Below are 19,895 nucleotides of genomic sequence, written 5' to 3'. Positions count from 1 at the left end.
GGCCTTGGAGACTGGGAAGCCACTTGGGAGGCTGGGATGAGAGTCCCCGTGAGATGGGAAGGGGCCTGAACCAGAGCCATGAGAACGGAAGGGTGGGGATGGGCTTGGGAACCACTCCACAGGTAGCAGAGTGGATGGAGTGAAGACGAGGTACCGAACGGGGTTTTACCCAGTGACCAGTGACCAAGAGGGAGACCCCAGAGAGCGGGGAAAATTCAGGAGGAAGAAAGTAAATTCAGAGCCTGCAGATGTGAGTCTGAGCACCTCCCAGCAATGGGAAGTTTGAAGTGTGCTGATAAAATTGATGTCAGAGAACTAAAGAATTTACCAAAATGATAAAGATGCTTAATCAAATGTACTGTTGCCTCTTAGAGGATGATCTAATGTCTAAAATTTCAGACAGCCTAATTAAAATTCAGTCTTGGGGAATAACTTCTTTTCCCCCTGAACTGTTGTAACTCACTCTTTGCACACAAGCACGCCAGGGCTGTGTCTCACTTGATACACAAAGGGCATTTCCAGAAGCCCTGCCGGGTTAGGGGTGCCTCTCACCAGAGTGTGGGGAAACATTTGACCATTTCTTTTCTTTTCCTCCCCAACGTCCTCCTTTGATCTGGAGATATCCAGACCTTAGTCTTCAGTCCAGCTGTGAGAAAAGCTTTCCAATTTGTGTTCACAGTGGCAGGAAGAGGTTAAAAGTATCGTCTTGAGCTGAATCGCAGATCCACAATGAAAACCGAACAGGAGATGGCGAGTGAGTTTTTTCCCTTTCAAAATTTTCCATCCTTGTCATAAATTGATTATGCAAAAAGCATAAACCATTTAAACATCACCTTGAGAGTTCGCAAGGACAGTAAAAGGTGCCGGGTGGAGGTGGAGCCTGGAGATCTTCCCCAGCCATGCACGGTCATTGGCGGCACCATCTCACCCTGCAGAGCTTGGAGTGACTGTCACCTGGTCCTGAGGGATTCAGCTCATCATGCTGTAGGTTTGACCTTGAACATCCTGAGCTGGGAGGCGGAATTTATCAACCGCTCTAGCTATTGTTATGATTATTTTCCCTACACATTTGGAGACCCAAGTGGCCCAGGCTAAGAACAGTGTTACATTCATCATTCAACAAAATGAAGTAATTAGAATGTAGCTAAAATCCCACAGTGCATTTTGTAGAGAACATCAATGGTTTAGCTCAAACGTAATCTCTCATGATGCTTTGTCCAAGTTCTGTGGCCACAGGGGCCTCAATAACACCGCCGAGGACTTCACTGTCCCCACACTGGGCGAGGCTTCAGGTGCTCTGCTTCCTGGGGACCGGAGAGTGTGGCCAGTGGGTCTGTAGCCAACTCATTGCTGGGCTGCAGGGCTGGGACTAGGGAGTCACAAGCTAGGACTGCAGGGCTTCCTGGGAGGCTCAGTGGTAAAGAACCCACCTGCCGATCAGAAGATACAGGAGTTCAGTTCAGTCGCTCAGTCGTGTCCAACTCTTTGCAACCCCATGGACTGCAGCACACCAGGCCTCCCTGTCCATCACCAACTCCCGGAGTTTACTCAGACTCATGTCCATTGAGTCAGTGATGCCATCCAGTCATCTTATCCTCTGTCATCCCTTTCTCTTCCCACCTTCAATCTTTCCCAGCATCAGGGTCTTTTCAAATGAGTCACTTCTTCACATCAGGTAGCCAAAGTATTGGAGTTTCAGCTTCAGCATCAGTTCTTCCAGTGAATATTCAGGACTGATCTCCTTTAGAATGGACTGGTTGGATCTCCTTGCAGTCCAAGGGACGCTCAGGAGTCTTCTCCAACACCACAGTTCAAAAGTGTCAGTTCTTCGGCACTCAGCTTTCTTCCCAGTCCAACTCTCACATCCATACATGACATGGTTTGGACTAGAGATGGTCAGTAGACACTGTCAGTGGCCTTGGAATGCTTCCTGATGCACTGCTCCAGGCAGCCGCTGTTAAATGGTTGGAGCTACATGTGAGCTGCCAGCAGTGGTGTGCTGGTAGGTGTTTAACCACTGGCTCTCTGGGAAAAGCCCTGGTTTGTCACGTTTGCCAATTTCTATGGTGTAAACACTCCTCTGTGGCTGATTTCAAGCTTCCATCACAAAGTCACTGACCACACCATTGGGAATAGACGATCTTCAAAGAGCTTTTTATTTTCAGTCATCTCTGATTCTGAATCAAACTGTGATCTCTAACACCTCTTAGAAAGTTGCATTCCCCTAAGTCATTGCTTTTTTAATTCCTCTCAAAGCAGATACATGTGAAGTCTTTGTTGGGAAAGTGAGAGTCCAGGCAGCAGAAGTGGAGAACAGGGGAATGCTCATCAGGGAGGAGGAAGATGCAAAGCCAGGGTGCATTCAGCGGGATGGGCTGCCCCGCCTGTTGGACTGGCGGAGAAGTCACACTGAAACCATGTCACTCACACTGGGACTTGAGCTCTTGCACCGGGACTGGAGCTCAGCCAAAACCCAGGTTGCGACTTGAACCCCTGGTCTTTTAACTGAGATCACACAACTGGTCTCAGGACTTAATGAAGCTCAGGTTCTTGATGTCCCATCACAGAAAGAATTCAGTGAGAGACAAAGTGATAGGTAAGAGGTGGGTGTATCTAGAGAGATACACATTCCATAGACAGAAAGTGGGCTGTGCCAAAAGGCGAGAGTGGCCCCAAGGCAGGGGTTGTCTTGGAAAGTGAGAGCGTTCATGGGAGAATCGTGCTCCGCAGACAGAGTGTGGGCCATCTCAGATGAAAGCGACCTTGAAATAGGATGTGGTTAGTTTTTATGGGCTGGGTAATTTCATAGGCTAATGAGTGGGAGGAGTATTCCACTATTTAGGGGGAAAGGTTGGAGGTTCCCAGGAATTGGGCCACCTCTCACTTTTTGGTCTTTGATGGTCGCCCTTGGAACTGTCATGGCTCTGGTGGGAGTGTCCCTTAGCTCCTGCTAATGTCTTACAAGGAGCGTGTGATGAGGCTCAAGGTCCACTGGGAGTCAGATATTCCACCATCTGGGACCTGATTGGTGCTAACCAGTTTTCGTCATATCTGACATCTTTTAAAAGCGGTGCCCTGCCCCGGTGCCTCCTGTTTCACTGTGAAATGCATCTGTGGGACTGGTTGGAGGGAGGAGAGACAATGCCTGTATCCATTCCTGCTCTGTTTCAAAATGGGCACAACTTTGACCTTGCGTTGCTCTCTTCTTTCTTGTGGTCCTTTCTCGTGGTCCTTGGACACCAAGTAAATCAAGCCAGTTGATCCTAAAGGAAATCAACCCTGAATATTCATTGGAATGACTGATGCTGAAGCTGAAACTCCAATATTTTGGCCACCTGATGTGAAGAGTTGAGTCATTGGAAAAGACTCTGATGCTGGAAAAGATTAAAGGCAGGAGGAGAAGGGGACGACAGAGGATGAGATAGTTGGATGGCATCACCAACTCGATGGACATGAATTTGAGCACACTCCAGAAAATAGTGAAGTTACAGGGGAGCCTGGCGTGCTGCAGTCCATGGGGTTGCAAAGAGTCGGGCACAATCTAATGACTGAACAGAAACTCTTGTGAAATCTGTCTTCAAACAGCTTGGTAACTGCTTGGAATTCCTGTGTCTTGACTTGTGGGGCAAGAATGGTTCTAGCATAGACCTGAGGACCACTGCAAGGGTACACAAGGCATCTGGGTGTACCCCCATGCATGGAATGGGGGGATCTTGGAAAGGAAAAAGAGAAGAGGTGAAGGAGGAGGAGAGGGCACTAGACAGGTGCAAGGAGGGGCGGATGGTGGAGGAGAGGGGCATGTGGCTGAGGAGGCTGGTGATCCACACCAGGTGGCCCAGTCTTGCTGACTCACTTCCAGGGAGGCCTTGGATGATGCTCTCCCTGCAGGAATCTGATGAGTCACGCACACGCAGTCAGGTAGGGTGCCGGAGGGTGTCTGCCTTCCTCCTTCATGGCAGGAGACGCCAGCTGGATTTTGCCACGTCTGACTTTGATTGAAACACCACTTCCTGTCAGGTTCTGTCCTAGACTCTGGGAACATGGGACACTCCAAGTCCTTGCCCTCAAGGAGTCAGAGTCCATTAGAGGACAGAGTTTGAAACAGTTCAGTCACTAGTTATGCTTTCCAAGGGAGGTGTCAGCTAAAATTTAGGAAGAAGTTTCTGAAATAATTAAATATGTGAGTGGGGTGATGGTGGGGCTTGGGGGCAGAGGAGGGGAGGGAGGAGGAACCTGACTGCATGGATTTAATTAAAAGAGAAAACACCGCCATTGATTTTGAAAGCCCTTGGCTGATGTTCATTAACCATCTGGCATTGATTTGATGGTTGACTGTAGAGACTTTGGTAAATAAAATGAAAACAAATATTTCCAAATTGAGCATATTTTGTGTCTGATGATTGGACTTCAGTTAGAATACTTCTGAAGAGATTGAAATCAACTCAAACTGACTTAAGTAAAAAGGGAATTCATAGGCAGATGTAACTGAGGAGTCCAGGTCTGGGTTGAGAATACAGATAGATTTCAGACTCAGACACATTCAATGAAGATTCAGTTTTTCTTCATCTCTAGACCCTGCCTTCCACCATATTGATTTCACCCTCATGTTTCCCAAGATGCTGCTAACTTTGCTAAGCTCTCCCCTCGTGGTGGCAAGGTGGCTGCATGGCTCCAGCCCTCATCCTCTCAGAGTCATTTTCCTCTAGCCTACCATGCCTTTCAGATGTCTCTGGTTAGGCCATGTGCCCAACTCTGAAGCTTTCACTGTGGCTGTTGCAGGACTGATCAGCTGGCTCAGGCCTATAGCATGTGGAGCTGGTGTGGTGGAGATAGGGAAGCTTGACCCAACCACATGGACTAAGAGAGGAGGTTTGGATCATCACCCCAAAATTGGGGATTTTCATCAGAAAAGGAATGAATGCTGGGGAATACAATTAAATGGCCCCACAGTGGCCCAGAAACGAGACAATAGGAAGTCCTGGGGGCAGTGGAAGGCAGCTCAGCACATAAAGGGAGTCAGGCTAAAGTGGTTCTGAAGTCAAGGTCAAGTTGGCCTCATTGCCAAGGCAGAGAGGCTTACAGACCACCGAACGCATCTGTGTGTGTGTGTGTTTCCCCTCCCATTGTAGAGGGTGACAGCCATGGAGGTGCCCCATTCTTGTCTTTTTTCAAGAAATAGTTGTCATTCAGCTCCAAACAGTGCGATTAGTTTGAAGCTAAAGCCGTGCTCTCCCAGGGCACCCTCGGCTAACGACTGAGCTTGGCAGGGGTACTAGAGCTGGTACTAGTCCTGCCCCATGTGGGACTCCTCTAACAGGCAATCTTTGCTCTGGGTCTCCCTGTCCTGTTGGCTGAGACCATCAGATCTGCTTTGTTTGATCCCTGAATCACTGTATGGACGGTCTCCTGCCGATCAGGAAGACCACACTCAACTGTTCAGTAGGCAAAAAGTATTTTTGATGGTACTCTTTCACTAGGGCACAAATCCCATTCAGGAGAGCTCCACCCCTTCCAAAGTCCCCACCTCCAAAAACCATCACACTGGGGATTGAGTTTCAACATGTGGATTTGGAGGGTGGGGAGATGGGGATACAAATATTCAGTCTATGGCCTCTGTCTTTAAATGGCTGCCCTTAACAACAGCACAAAGCAGCTCTGTTAACTCAGCTGTTGGTTCAGTGTTTCAAATAATAATTTTATAGAAATGTGACATGTATAGAAAGGTGCACAAAATGTGAATTCCTCAAGATCAATGAATTCAGTTCAGTTCAGTCACTCAGTCGTGTCCAACTCTTTGCGACCCCATGAATTGCAGCGCGCCAGGCCTCCCTGTCCATGACCAACTCCCAGAGTTAACCCAAACTCATATCCATTGAGTCGGTGATGCCATCCAGAGATCTCATCCTCTGTCATCCCCTTCTCCTCCTGCCCCCAATCCCTCTCAGCATCACAGTCTTTTCCAAGGAGTCAACTCTTCGTATGAGGTGGCCAAAGTATTGGAGTTTCAGTTTTAGCATCAGTCCTTCCAATAAACACCCAGGACTCATCTCCTTTAGAATGGACTGGTTGGATCTCCTTGCAGTCCAAGGGACTCTCAAGAGTCTTCTCCAACACCACAGTTCAAAAGCATCAGTTCTTCGGCACTCGGCTTTCTTCACAGTCCAACTCTCACATCCATATATGACCACTGGAAAAACCATAGCCTTGACTAGACAGACCTTTGTTGGCAAAGTAATGTCTCTGCTTTTGAATATGCTATCTAGGTTGGTCATAACTTTCCTTCCAAGGAGTAATGAGTTATCACAAAGCAAAACACCCCTGCACTCACCATCCAGTTCAAGGGAAAAATCATTTCCTCACCCCAGCTGTCTCCAGCCCCACCACACATCCATTCTCAAAATTCTTACAAGTTTCTCATTCTAAGTTTAATAGAGGAAGCAGATTCATCCAACCTCTTTAGTCAATGGAGTGGCAGACTGGAAAAAGGAGAGAGACTTCATTTGGTTTTGTTGGCTCTAACCTTAAAAAGCAAGTTTTATCTTTAAGATGTTTTCAAGACACGAATATTTTCCAGATTTTGCATAAGGAAACGGGGAGGTGGGGAGGCAGGAGTTCAGTTTTGTTCTATCCTTGTTCAGAAGTCTGATCTTGATAAGCAAAGAATATAATTAAAAAGGATTACAGACTATTAAACGCAAACAAGAACAAAATGATTGCAGTGTGTGTAAGCCAGTAATTAAAGCTTTAAAAGAGGAAGAAGTCACCATCACTTAAAACGTTTATTTGTCAAGGCTAGTAACAAATATTGACATGAGAGCTTTTTTCTTTTATTTCCTTCTTAGCATCAGGCTCTCAGCAATTAGTGATGCATATTCCAGAATCAATACAGCCTCGGGTCTGAAGCAGTAAGATCCATACATTTTAAAATTAGGTGGTATGATAGCAGACTGGCTCCATAAAGCAGACTTCCTGGCAGCGTATTTCAATTAGTGCTTATTAGATGACAGGCTGAAACAAGGCAGGAGCGGCACCTCCTTAAACTGGTTTTATCGCAAAGATACCCTTACGATGACCGTCAGGGAGAGAGGCTTTTTGGTCCCCTTTTAATTTTTTAAATTTCTTTTTAACTGTTTTTAAATTGAAGTATGGTTGATGGAAATATTACATAATTTGCAGGTTTACAATATACTGAGTCACAGTTTTTAAATGTTATACTCCATTTATAGTTACTATAAAATACTAGCTATATTCCCTGTGCTGTACGTATATCCTTGCAGCTAATTTTATACCTGATAGTTTGTACCTCCTAATACCCTTCCCCTATTTTTGTCTCCTCCTTCCTTCTTTATGGGCTTTCCTGGTGGCTCAGATGGTAAACAATCTGTCTGCAATGTGGGAGACCTGGGTTCGATCCCTGGGTCAGGAAGATCCCCTGGAGAAGGGAATGGCAATCCACTCCAGTATTCTTGCCTGGAGAACTCCATGGGCAGAGAGGAGCCTGGCGGGCTAAAGTCCATGGGGCCGCAAAGAGTTGGACATGACTTATTGAATTAATCTATACTCAATTAATCTATAATGAATATCCCTCTTTCCACTGGTGACCACTAATTTGTTCTTTATATCTGTGAATCTACTCCTTTTTGTTAGATTTACTAGTTGGATAGTATTTTTAAATTCTACAAGAAGTGATATCCTACAATATTTGTCTTTTTCTGCCTGGCTTATTTCATTTAGCGTAATGCTTTCCAAGTCCATACAAGTTGGCAAAATCTCATTCTTTTTTATGACTGAGTAGTGTTTTACTGTGTGATATATATATATATGTATATATATACATCACCTCTTCTTTATATGTGATATAAATATATATTTATATATATGTGTGTGTGTATATCACTTCTTTATCCATTAATTTGTTGATGGACACTTAGATTGCTTCCATATTCTGGCAATTGTGACTAATGCTAATGCCATGCTTAGTCACTTAGTCATGCCCAACTCTTCTAGACCCCATGGACTGTAGCCCATCATGTTCTTCTGTCCATGGGGTTCTCCAGGCCAGAATACTGGAGTGGGTTGCCATGCCTTCCTCTAGGGGATCCTCCCAATCCGGGGATCGAACCCAGATCTCCTGCATTGCAGGCAGATTCTTTACCATCTGAGCCACCCGGGACACCCAAGAATACTGGACTGGGTAGCCTATCCCTTCTCCAGGGGATCTTCCTGACCCAGGAATCGAACCAGGGTCTCCTGCACTTCAGGCAGATTATTTACCAACTGAGCTACCAGGGAAGCCTGACTAACACCTAAAATCCTCTAAATTCACTTGCTTGCACTCCAGGAGCTTTAGCCATTAAAGCTGCACGTGGATTAGAGCCTTCTTTGGACGCAAATGCCTCCTGTAGGTTTCCAGCCTGCCCAGCGAAGGCTGGGTCTTATCACAGGTGGAGACCAGCATCCCAGGCAGGGCTCTGACCCTGGTGGCCAGGAGACAATGGTCCCCACTCTTACCTGCCGTCAGGCTTGAACAGTGTCCCTGTCTCCCCTGGGACAGTTCAGGCCCCAGATATCATCAAGCGCCAGGCACAGGGCCTGTGGAGATGCATAAAGCCAAAGTTCATGACCTCAAGTTGTCTTTGAGGAGTTAGTATAAATAACCCTTAGCATTCTTCCTGCTCCTGTTTCCCTAATACTGTGAAATCCCTTTTATCTGGCTTTGTAAGAGGTGATGGGTGGAGCCCGGAGCGCCCTGCCTGCCTGTTTACAGGCCTGGACTCTGGCTTTCACAGGCGGTTTGCCCATCCAAGCAGCAGAATACTTGTGGGACCAGTGTGTCTGTGAGTTTGAACCCATGCAGGGTTATAAATAAGTCCCTCTCTCCAGGGCTGTAATGAGAATTAATGAGGTTTAATTCTACCAGGTCTTGCCGAGCAGGGGTCAGGCCATCAGGGGTTTCTGCGAATCACAGAACAGATTGTGTTTATCAGGACTGATCTCCTTGGAGCATCAGGACAAAGGGAAGCAGCCTGGTTCTGCCAGGCTGAACCAAGAAGGCTGAGGTGCTGATGGCCAAAGCCCAGAGTCGTTGGTAAACGGAGGGAATTGCTGGCAGGGCTGACCCCCAGCCACTGGGCAAGCCAAGGCCAGGCCCAGAGTGGGCTCAGAGCAAGAGAGAGGTCAACTGCCTCCCAGAGGCCTGGCGTGGGCTCTGGTGCAAGCCAGCAGAATGCGAACACTTGGGGATGGGGAACAGACCGGGCCCAAGGCAGGGTCTGGAGGGTATCCGAATGAGAAGTCTGTACCATCTGTAGAATGGGGACTTAAAGATAGTCATCCCTGGGTCCTCATGGGGATTAAAGGAATGTTGACTGCCTCTGGCTACAAGCAGCAGAATTTGAATTCGTTCATTCAACCATCTTTGACCTGATCTGTTTTATACTGTGTGGGATGAGTTTTGCAAAGACCTTGTCACAATTTTTGTCTGAGGACCTGTGGGAGGTCTCTGAGAGGTAGGAGGGTAAACCCCCTACAAGAGCATCATCTGTTTCCATGGCTACACAAGGACACAGAGTACCAATGCATCCTTGGCTTGGAAGATCCAGGCCCTGGATGATGAGGGGGACCCTTGTGAAGCCAACTCCATTATCAGCCCGCTCTGCCTCTAAAATGTACCCCGATCTGACCACTTCCCAAGACACGTGATTGCATCAAGCAGGAACAGCTCTAACCCAGTGCTAAGACTTCCCTGCCTCAGCTTTGGCTGGACAGAATCTCTGGATGCTAGAGCCAGAGGGACCAACACGTGGTAACACATGGCAACATCTGGGGAAAGAGACACTTCCTTCCATTTGTCACATTTTACTGAGGAGGGAGACCCTTCCGAGAAGCTCCCTATAGTGTTCCCCTTGGGGACCATTGGCTAAGATGGGAGTCACGTGTTCTAACTGCAGGGGAGCCTGAGGGAGCAAGTTTCTGCTTTTCAACCCTTGGTTGGCTACACAGCCAAGAAGGAGGAGATGGGAAAGAACTGTTGATGAGGCTGCAGAAAAGTCTATTAAGGGGCCCTGAACTGTGCTTGCCACACAGAGCTCAGTACCTGTTCATAGCCTTTCATCCTCTGATCCCACCGTTACCAACCACCATCTCATCCTGTTGGAACCTCATCCTGTTGGAATCATCATTGGTGGTTGGTTGGTTGGAATCATCGATGGTTGGTTGGTTACCAACCACCATCTCATCCTGTTGGAATCATCATTCAGTGATTCTAATTTCCATCCCAGAACTGGCCTCTCTCCTAAGACAAAAGATACAGCATGTCTGATCAGCGAGTTAACACCCATGGGTACATGGCTTTCTTCATACCCAGGGAGGCCATTACGGTGGGCTACAAATACCCACAGGGGTTTGGCTTTCTCTCTCCCCTTGCGTGAAGTTAAGAACCAGAGAACAAAAGGGAAAGGAAAGGAAAAGTCGCTCAGTCATGTCCGACTCTTTGTGACTCCACGGACTATGCAGTCCATGGAATTCTCCAGGCCAGAATACTGGAGTGGGTAGTCTTTCCCTTCTCCAGGGGATCTTCCCAACCCAGGGATCGAAGCTGGGTCTCCCACATTGCAGGCAGATTCTTTACCGACTAAGCCATCAGGGAAGCCCCAACTACAGAATAATGCCAGGTAACTTCACCTCAATAAAAACATTCACGCCTCGTTGGTCAACATTCAGGCTATAGGCCCTCTTAGTAATGCAGATCCCCAGGCAAGCTCGCCACCTGAATTCCCACCTGCTGAGGTGAGTGTATGCTCATTATTAAAGCCCCACAGGGCAGCTTTTTCTCCAGGGAGGTCATGCCCTCCAATTAATAACATATATGTCAAAGCCCATTAGGGGCGACTCCAAGATACCTTTCAAAATGTTTTGTTTCAAGGAAATCAGTTCCCTTGGAATACAGCCTGAAACAAGCCAGCTTCAGGCTGAGAATTAAAATGCTTGCTGCATGTACTATTAAACAATAGTTTTACAAGTTGCAAAACATATAATCACATTATAGAAAATGTCGAGGATAAGAGAAAAGACAAATAAAAGCCCTAATAATTCTACCACGCAAATAAAGCCAGTGTTGTCATTTTGGTGTAATACCTTCTCAACATTTTTCCTTTGCTTAAGTGTTTTTAAATAGTTGTCAGCACGGCATACATGCTATTTTTATTGTAGTTTTTCAGCTTATAGTTAAGAAGTGTTTACTGTGTGTTATGGCACCTGTCTCCAGGTTGGATGATAAGGGTTCAATGAGTACAAGACAAGCAGGGAAAAGACACACGGCAACACAGCAAGTGAATGGAAGTGGGTGGCAGGGGGTATGCAGGTGCTCAAGGAAGGCTTCCTGGAGGAGGCGCTCTATAATCTGAGGCCCAAGATAAGAATGAGCTCAATGAAGAGGAAACGGGAGGAGTGGTGTCTGCAGAAGGAAGTGTTGTTCACAGGATGGGTAAGACCCAGCTGGGCGAATACACGGTGTTTGGAGGACATGATGTGAGAGTAATTCAGAATGATGGGAGCTTAGACTCTGTTGTATACTGAGTCTCCCCAAATTTCATATGTTGAAGCGTCAACCCCAGGGTGTGAGTATATTTGGAGACAGGGCCTTTAAAAATAATTAAAATTAAATGTGGTCATAAGAATGGTGCCCTAATCCAATAAACCTGGAAGAAAGAAAAAGAGGAAGAGATTGATTATAAAGAATTAACTTGCATGGTCATGAAGGCTCGTAAGTCCAAAATCTGCAGCGCTGATGTCCCAGTTCAAGTTCAAAGGCTGGAAACTGCTGTGGAGCCACGAGGAACCAGCACTCCATTTTGAAGACTCAAGAGGGAGAATTCTCTCTTTTTTGTTCTAGTCAAGCCTTCAGCTGACTGGGCGAGACCCACCCACAGTACGGAGTACAGTCTGCTTTACTCGGTCCACTGCTTAAAATGTTAGTGCCATCCAAAAAAAGAGTTCTCCCAGAATCACCGAAAATAATGTTTGACCAACGACGTGGGCACCTCCTGGCCCAGTCGAGTTGATACACACGAGGAACCATCACAGGCTTTGTGATGAGGATGACGAGGGGAGAGGCTGGGAAGTTTGTCAGGGGCCAGAGACCACAGGCCTGTTAGCTAAAATCAGGGTTGGTGCTCGATTCTGAAGCCAAAAGAAAGTTACTGAATGGTTTTAGCCAGTGAATGTCGTGTTCAGTGTTGTCCATTTCAAGAAAAAGCATTGAGGCTGCAGGGTGGGAAACGTGCTCAGACCGCCCTGTACAGTTGGGCAGGGTGGGTAGGACCCAACTCGCGGGAAAGCACCGCTTCCATTCCAGTCTATGGGAACAGCACCTCCTGGAGCCGTGCAGGGTAGCATCTGAGCCACTGTCTGTCGTGGTTCTGAACGCATTAGAGACCAGAGACACATCAGGTGGGAGGGCACTGCAGCACCGTGGGTCTGCAGAGTCTTCAGATCTTGTACATAGTCGTGATTTGGTGGCTTTCTCCTTACTGATAAGCCATGATTTGCTTAACCTTCTCGTCGTGTAAAAGTGTCATTTTGCCACAGTGATGTCAGATGCAAAGAAACTCCCTCTGTATCCTCACACGTGGCCCTGTAACACTTCATCTCACCGAGCTGCTGCCGCACGTGAAGGTGTAGTGAGTGACCACACTGGGAGAGCAGCCGTACCCTGCGGGTGTCCTGGGCACCCCAGGAGGGAGGACCACCCTCCTCCTCTGGATTTCAAGTCTGTCCCCCAGGGAGGTTCATATCTGAGAGAATCGGGAGCTAAATGCACAAAATGTACTTGCCTACTGTCAGAAAACTTCAGTCTTTATCTGTAGATTGAAACCCTGTAATTTTTGTGTTTCAGTAAAGCAAACTGTACTGTCTACATTTATTTACATTCCCTTCACATCTTCAGTAGCAAGAGATAGCTGAGAACATTTCGTTCTCCTCCCACTAAGTTGCTATGACTTCACAAAGGCTTGTTGCTTTTGTCTTGAGCTGAGAGTGTCTCCTGAAGGTCTGCAGCAGGGCTTCCAAGCCTGAGAGAGCAGAGGAGGAAGAATAATGACCCTTCTCTCTCGCACTTGGAGGAAGACAGGAGGAAGGAGGAAGAAGTTGAACTATCAAAATGATGTCACTTCCATAATTAATTTTTTTTTTTACTGGGGGTGGCAGAGGATGAGATGCTTAGATAGCATCACCGACTCAATGGACATGAATCTGAGCAAACTCTGGGAGATGGTGAAGGACAGGGGAGCCTGGTGCGCTGCGGTCTGTGGGGTTGCAGGGTCCGGCATGACTTAGCGGCCAAACAGCAACAGCAACTGGGAACGACTTAAAGGCCCTCCTTCTTTTTTTGTTTAATATAAATTTATTTATTTTAATTGGAGGTTAATTACTTTACAATATTGTGTTGGTTTCATGTTGATGTGTGGCAAAACCAATACAACATTGTAAAGGTCCTCCTTCTAACGTGCGGAGACTCGCTCCCTGTCTGCACCTTTGCCTCTGACTCCAGTAGAGCTGTTCGAGAAAAGATTCAAGAGGCTTCAGTTGTGTGGCCAGTATCATATCAATAAAAGATGCCAAGGGTTTCTTTGTAGATTTGAATGGACCACTTAAAGAAGCTCCACTCTGCATAAAGGGAAGCTACCCCTAAAAGAATGTGGCAGAGGCTGCTAGAGCTCACCAACATTCTGTTTTTTTTTTTTTTAATATTTATTTGTTTGGCTGTGCCTCGTCTTAGGCGCGGCACACGAGATCCTTTCAGTAGCGGCATGTAGAACCTTTAGTTGGCAGCATGAGACTCTTAGTCCCCTGCTGAACTAAGTGGGGTCTGCTTCTCTGACCAGAGATCAAACCTGGGCCTCTTGCATTTCAAGCATGGAGTCTTAGCCACTGGGCCACCACGGAAGCCCCAACATTCATGCTCTAAACTTCTCTCTGGCAGCTGAGCTGTGTTCCCCATCCTCTCTTAGACTTGGATGGGGGCCTGTCACTGAATTCTGGTCGGTGCTATGTGAGCTGAAAGGATGACCACCACTTTCAGGCATGATCCGTGTAAACACCCTGCATGCAACCCTTGCTCCCTGTCCCCATCTTCCTACTGGAAAGGACTCTGAGATCCTAGGTTGGATGGAGCCGCAGGATGGAAGGGACCTGACTCCCTGAATGACTGCCTGGGGCAGAGCACCCCTTCCTGGCCCAGGGCTGCCTCGGAGGGACAAGCACACAGGTCCTTCCACTCTGTGGATTAGCTGTCAGAGAGACCTGACAAGAACACCGAGAGCAAAGAGATTCACTTGAGTGAATATTTATTGAAGACATCTGCATGCACCCAATTTGCTACCTAACAGGAAAGAGTGGTTTTGTACAGAAGACTTCAGTTGCAATGGCCTCCAACCCCACCTGCTTCCTTAAGTGAGTGGCGTGACCTTCCTCCAGACTAGAAGGGGTTTTTTCTTTGCTTGTTTTGTTTTTAATGTAGTTCTTTGGCTGTGCCTGGTCTTAGTTTGGCACGTGGGCTCTTTGATCTTCATCGCGAGTGAGCAGAGGCCTGCAGTGAAACGCCATCCCGTGTCAAAGAGAGGAGGTGGAGACACGGACTCATCTCAAGAGTGGACACGAGACAGGCCCCTTCCCCTGAACATACCAGAGGAAGAGGGACTCTCCATATGGGTGGTGTCCTCGAGGACTTTTAGCTGTGGCCTGTGGAATTTAGTTCCCTGACCAGGGATTGGACCCAGGCTCCCGGCGTTGGGAGCTCAGAGCCTTAGCTACTGGGCCACGAGGGAAGTCCCCAGAAGGGTTTTTATTCAGCAAAATTCTTGGTGAGCCATTTGGTGGTAAAAAGACTGTCCTTAACATCAACCCCAAAGACATGTAAAAAGGAGAACTAAACTGACTCTTCATAATAAAAAAACAAACAAACAAAAAACACAAATTGGAGGTTAAGGGAGAGCACTTAGGAAGAGTGGATTGGGAGAGAAACAGCGCTGAGCAAGATGGCAGGGGCCAGGCAAGCAAGGCCCTGGAGGTGGGGCTGCAGGCTGGAGGGCTCCCGGTCAGTTCAGTGGCTCAGTCGTGTCCACACATCACCACTGGAAAAACCATAGCTTTGACTAGATGGACCTTTGTCAGCAGAGTAATGTCCCTGCTTTTTGATATGCTGTCTAGGTTGGTCATAACTTTCCTTCCAAGGAGCAAGTGTCTTTTAATTTCATGGCTGCAGTCATCACCTGCAGTGATTTTGGAGTCCAAAAAATAAAGTCTGTCACTGTTTCCATTGTTTCCCCATCTATTTGCCAGGTAGTGATGAAACTGGGTGTCATGATCTTAGTTTTCTGAATGTTGAGCTTTAAGCCAACTTTTTCACTCTCCTCTTTCACTTTCATCAGGAGGCTCTTTAGTTCCTCTTCACTTTCTGCCATAAGGGTGGTGTCATCTGCATATCTGAGGTTATTGATATTTCTCCCAGCAATCTTGATTCCAGCTTGTGCTTCTTCCAGCCCAGCGTTTCTCATGATGTACTCTGCGTATAAGTTAAATAAGCAGGGTGACAATATACAGCCTTGACGTACTCCTTTTCCTATTTGGAACCAGTCTGTTGTTCCATGTCCAGTTCTAGCTGTTGCTTCCTGACCTGCATATAGGTTTCTCATGAGGCAGGTCAGGTGGTCTGGTACTCCCATCTGTTGAAGAATTTTCCTTAGTTCTTGTGATCCACACTGTCAAAGGGTTCTAATGGGCCACTTTTAAGGTGTCTGCTGTATCTGCTACAGTAAAAGCCCCTGTGCTGTTCCCCAAATGATCCGTAAAGCAGCTGTTTGCTCAGCCCAGAGTTCATGTGTCCTCGGAAGAGATGGAGATGGGGCTCCAGCCTGGTGAGCAGAGGCTGTGAGCAGTGAGACACCAGCCAATGTCAGAGAGAAGAGGTGGAGACACGGATTCTTCCCAGGAGTGGACATGGGACAAGCCCCTCCCCCTGAATATACCAGAGGAAGAGACTCGAGATGAGTGGTTACCTTGAGGTTCCACAAAGATGGCAAAATAGATTATAAAGAAGGATCAAGTTCCTCACTGCTCAGGCAGGAAGCCCTATTCTCTGCAGATCCATTCTAAACAAGAGCGAATGCCAGCCTGCCAGCTAGGATTGTAAGGATAGAGGGCCATTGAAAGACACGTTGGTGAGCAGAACGGACTTCCCAAGGCAGAGGTCCTTGCTGGCCAGGGGTCGGGCAGCTCCCCGAGGCTGGGGACTGTGTGTGTGCACTGCTCGCCCAGTGTTCCTGGGCTGGTGTCTGCTTTTTTGAGAGCCTTCTGGCTGTGAGGGAGGGAATCTTGGAGCTCAGGTTGTCTGGTCGTGTCACGAGAAGGTGGAGGGTACCATCTTGAATGAAATCTAATCCAGCCTTTTGATGCCCGGCCCTCTGCGCAGGCAGGGCATGACCCGGGGCCAAGGTGATGAGGTGGTGCGGGCAACGAGCCGACGGCCAGTCACCAGCCTGTCTGACTCACCGGCCGCAGTGCCCTCTAGGTGACCCCTGAGCGTGCTCCCCAGATGCCCCAGCTCTCTCCCTGGGCACTGGGCCAGCTCGAGAGGAAAATTCCTGTGATCGGCAGTTACAGGAGATAGTGACGCATACAGAAAAAGGGCCCTGAGTTCAGTGTTTTCCTGCCCCGGCTGGGACACTCAAGGGCCCCGTGACTTGCTGGCTGGCCTCTTGAGCATCCATGGAGGCCCCGCACAGAACCAGGCTCTCCATGCGCTCCATGAATTGTGTCTTCTCATCTGCTCCCTCTGTGTCTTCTTCCTGCCACGGCTGTTGCCGCCATCAGTCAATGTCTGATACCCAGTTCTGCCCAGGATGAGGCCAGCCCCCTCGCTGCTATGAATGTCTTGGTTAGTCCTCCTGCCCTTCTATGAGTAGACCTCGGCCCTGAGGAAAGCCAGATGCCCTCAGAGGGCTGTGATGCCCAAGTGATGCTTGATGCAGTAACGAGTCTCTGGGAATGGAGCTCTGAAGGAGACAGCCTTCGATGTTGAATGTGCATTGGAAGGACTGATGCTGAAGCTGAAGCTCCAGTACTTTGGCCACCTGATGCAGTGAGCTGAGTCGTTGGAAAAGACCCAGATGCTGGGAAAGATTGAAAGCAGGAGAAGGGGACGACAGAGGATGAGATGGTTGGATGGCATCATCGACTCAATGGACATGGGTTTGGGTGGACTCCAGGAGCTGGTGATGGACAGGGAGGCCTGGCGTGCTGCAGTTCATGGGGTGGCAAAGACCGAACAACAGAGCAGCCCTTGTAATCAAGAACCTATTTTGTTCGTTAGCATCTTATCACTCGTTCTTCCATAACTTCTCCCCCATCCATCTCGTGTCAGCGTTCTACCTGACAGAGGCCACAGGGCCGTCTGTCCAGGCCCAGAGCAATAGCAGCTGCTGCTTTAAGAAGTGGTTTGACAAAATTCTGTAAAGCAATGATCCTTCAATTAAAAAATTAATGCATTGGCAAAACAAACAAAAATAAAAGAAGTGGTTTGAAAGAGCAGGGGCTTTAGCTTTGTTGGCTGTTGAGCAAAGCTTCAGCTTTGCCTTGGCAGAGTCTCATGGCCCAGGGTCTTCTCCTCAGGATTGCATTTTCAGAGGATCCAAGTTACTCAAACTCTCTGAGTCTTGCTTTCCTCATCTGTAAATGCAGTTAGTTCCAATCTGGTGCAGTTGTCATAAATTGAGATCAGATCTGCCAAGTGCATGGCCGAGAGCCTGGTGCCAATTGTGATGGGTAAATGCTTAGTTGATGTAGAAGTTCTACTGATGATCTTGGTAGTTAATCCAGAGTTTATTAAACTCAAGCAGAACTGATTCCATGTCACCTGCAAGATTCTGGGCCAACTGACAAACCAGTGTGCTAGAGATAAGGAATATGTCAGCTGTATAGTCTAGAATGTTCAAGTCCTGGAGCATCTTTTCCAGTGCACTGCTGCTGCTGCTGCTAAGTCGCTTCCGTCGTGTCCGACTCTGTGTGACGCCATAGATGGCAGCCCACCAGGCTCCTCTGTCCCTGGGATTCTCCAGGCAAGAACACCGGAGTGGGTCACCACTTCCACCGCACAGAGCCCTGCAAGTCTGCACTGGAGCACGGTAGACGTGTAAATCCAGGCAAAGAGTATCAGCTGATGTTTAAGGGGATTGATGATAAGCCACTTTACACCCCAGAGTCACTCTCTCCATTGCAGGGATGAAGGCGAGGGTGCCGGACAGACTGACTAAGGCCCTCTCCGCAGGGTGCTCTGCTCCGGACTTTGTGGCGAGCCCGCCCTTCCATGATGGCGTGCTTCCTTCAGCCTGCCCAGCTCCCATCTCCCTGTGGAGTGGCAGCCTGCTCCAACGACATGGGGATCCCCAGCCTGCTCCCAGCCACCGCCCCCCGCTTGGACTGGTGGCTCCCAGGCCTCCTGGACCGTACATTCACAGATCGTGCCTGGAGATGAGGCATCTTTTGCAGATGGCTGTCATTATGGCTTTGATATTGGCTTTTAGAGCTTTCATTCTCATAGAGTAACCTTTTTTCCCCAAGTTCTATGGGCTCCTAAGGCTCTGTATACTGAATACACACCCCATGCAATTATGCTCACTCTTTCTATATAGAAGAGGCTTTTTTTTTGCCCCCAGGAAGAAGTTGAAGGGCAGCGCTAGAAGCTCAGGAGTTGGGCATTTTTGTTGTTGTTGTTTTTATTAATTTATTTTTAAGTGAAACAAAGATGAATATTGTTAATGATAAAATGTACAGTTCACACAGAAGATAGACATCTTAAACCATTAGATACCTAACAACAAAGAAAGATAAATAAAGCAAAAATCAGAAGAAATACAAGGGAAAACAAAAGATGTACAATCGTAGTGAGACATATTAACATTTTTCTGAGGACGTTTTATCAAATGTGGAAAAATGAGATTAGGAGCATCTTAAATGATGTCAAATAATTTAAATAAAATAGATTTCCATTTATATTAATCTTATGTCCTACACAAATATATTTAAATTTTTGTATCCCATACATTGGCATTAGATATAGGAGTTGAACCTTTGACTGTCTTCTCCTTTGAGGCCATGTGCTGTCCATTTTAAACACTTTCAGGATTTTGGCTGCCATCTTTGACTCCAAACTCTCTATCTCTACTCTCAATCTCTGGTGGTATGCTGGAGCTGGCTTAAATGTACTCATAACGATTAATCATTAACTATTTAAGAAATGTGCAAGCTAGCTTTTAAGCCATTGGTAACTTGAAATCAGTCATGGTAGACATATTTACCTTTGAAATCGGCAAATATTATAAATCAGGGTTTTGTTTGCTTTTCAGAGAGTAGGCTTACCAGAAGATCCCTGGTAAAGATGATCTCCCTTCTAAATTCCAGGACAGCCAGTTGCCCAGTGGACATCTGCACGCAGATGACCATGGACACCTCAAACTCAACAGCCGCCAAACTGAGCTGTCTTTTCCCATCAACATTGTCATCCTCTTATATTATCTGTGCCTATCAATGGCAGCAACAGAGGCCAAGGGTCAGGGAATTCAAAATACAAAGGGGATGAGGCATGAGGTTAGGCAGAGGGCTAACTTCAGAGACAGGGAAGACCTTCCTTCTCTGTACCCTGAGGCAGGATGGCAGCATGGATGGGTGAAGAGTGAGTCCGTAAGTAAGGGCAGAAGTTCCCTTTCTCAGCCATAAAGTGAAGATAGAGATTTCACTCTAAGAGGAAGGGGTGAACTTTAGCAACCACTCAAATAGGAGCAGAGAGTATCTGAAAACGGTTCATTCTTAGCTGTGCGGGTCTTAGGTGTCCCCAGCCAGGG

The 19,895-nt window shown here is 47.4% G+C and overlaps 1 long non-coding RNA gene across 1 annotated transcript in view; it reads left to right on the top strand.

Annotated features, from left to right (window-relative positions):
- Window positions 1–19,895, top strand: part of LOC133255082 (uncharacterized) — a 79,840-nt gene that overhangs the window by 40,359 nt on the left and 19,586 nt on the right. Inside the window, exon 2 of the long non-coding RNA XR_009738868.1 lies at window positions 680–754. This is a non-coding gene — a long non-coding RNA (uncharacterized LOC133255082). The remainder of the gene's footprint in view (window positions 1–679; window positions 755–19,895) is intronic.

Source organism: Bos javanicus, chromosome 10 (genome assembly GCF_032452875.1).
Source record: "Bos javanicus breed banteng chromosome 10, ARS-OSU_banteng_1.0, whole genome shotgun sequence".
NCBI classification, from domain to species: Eukaryota; Metazoa; Chordata; class Mammalia; order Artiodactyla; family Bovidae; genus Bos; species Bos javanicus.
The sequence above is the reverse complement of the archived record's forward strand: the minus strand, read 5'-3'. Positions and strand labels throughout refer to the sequence as shown.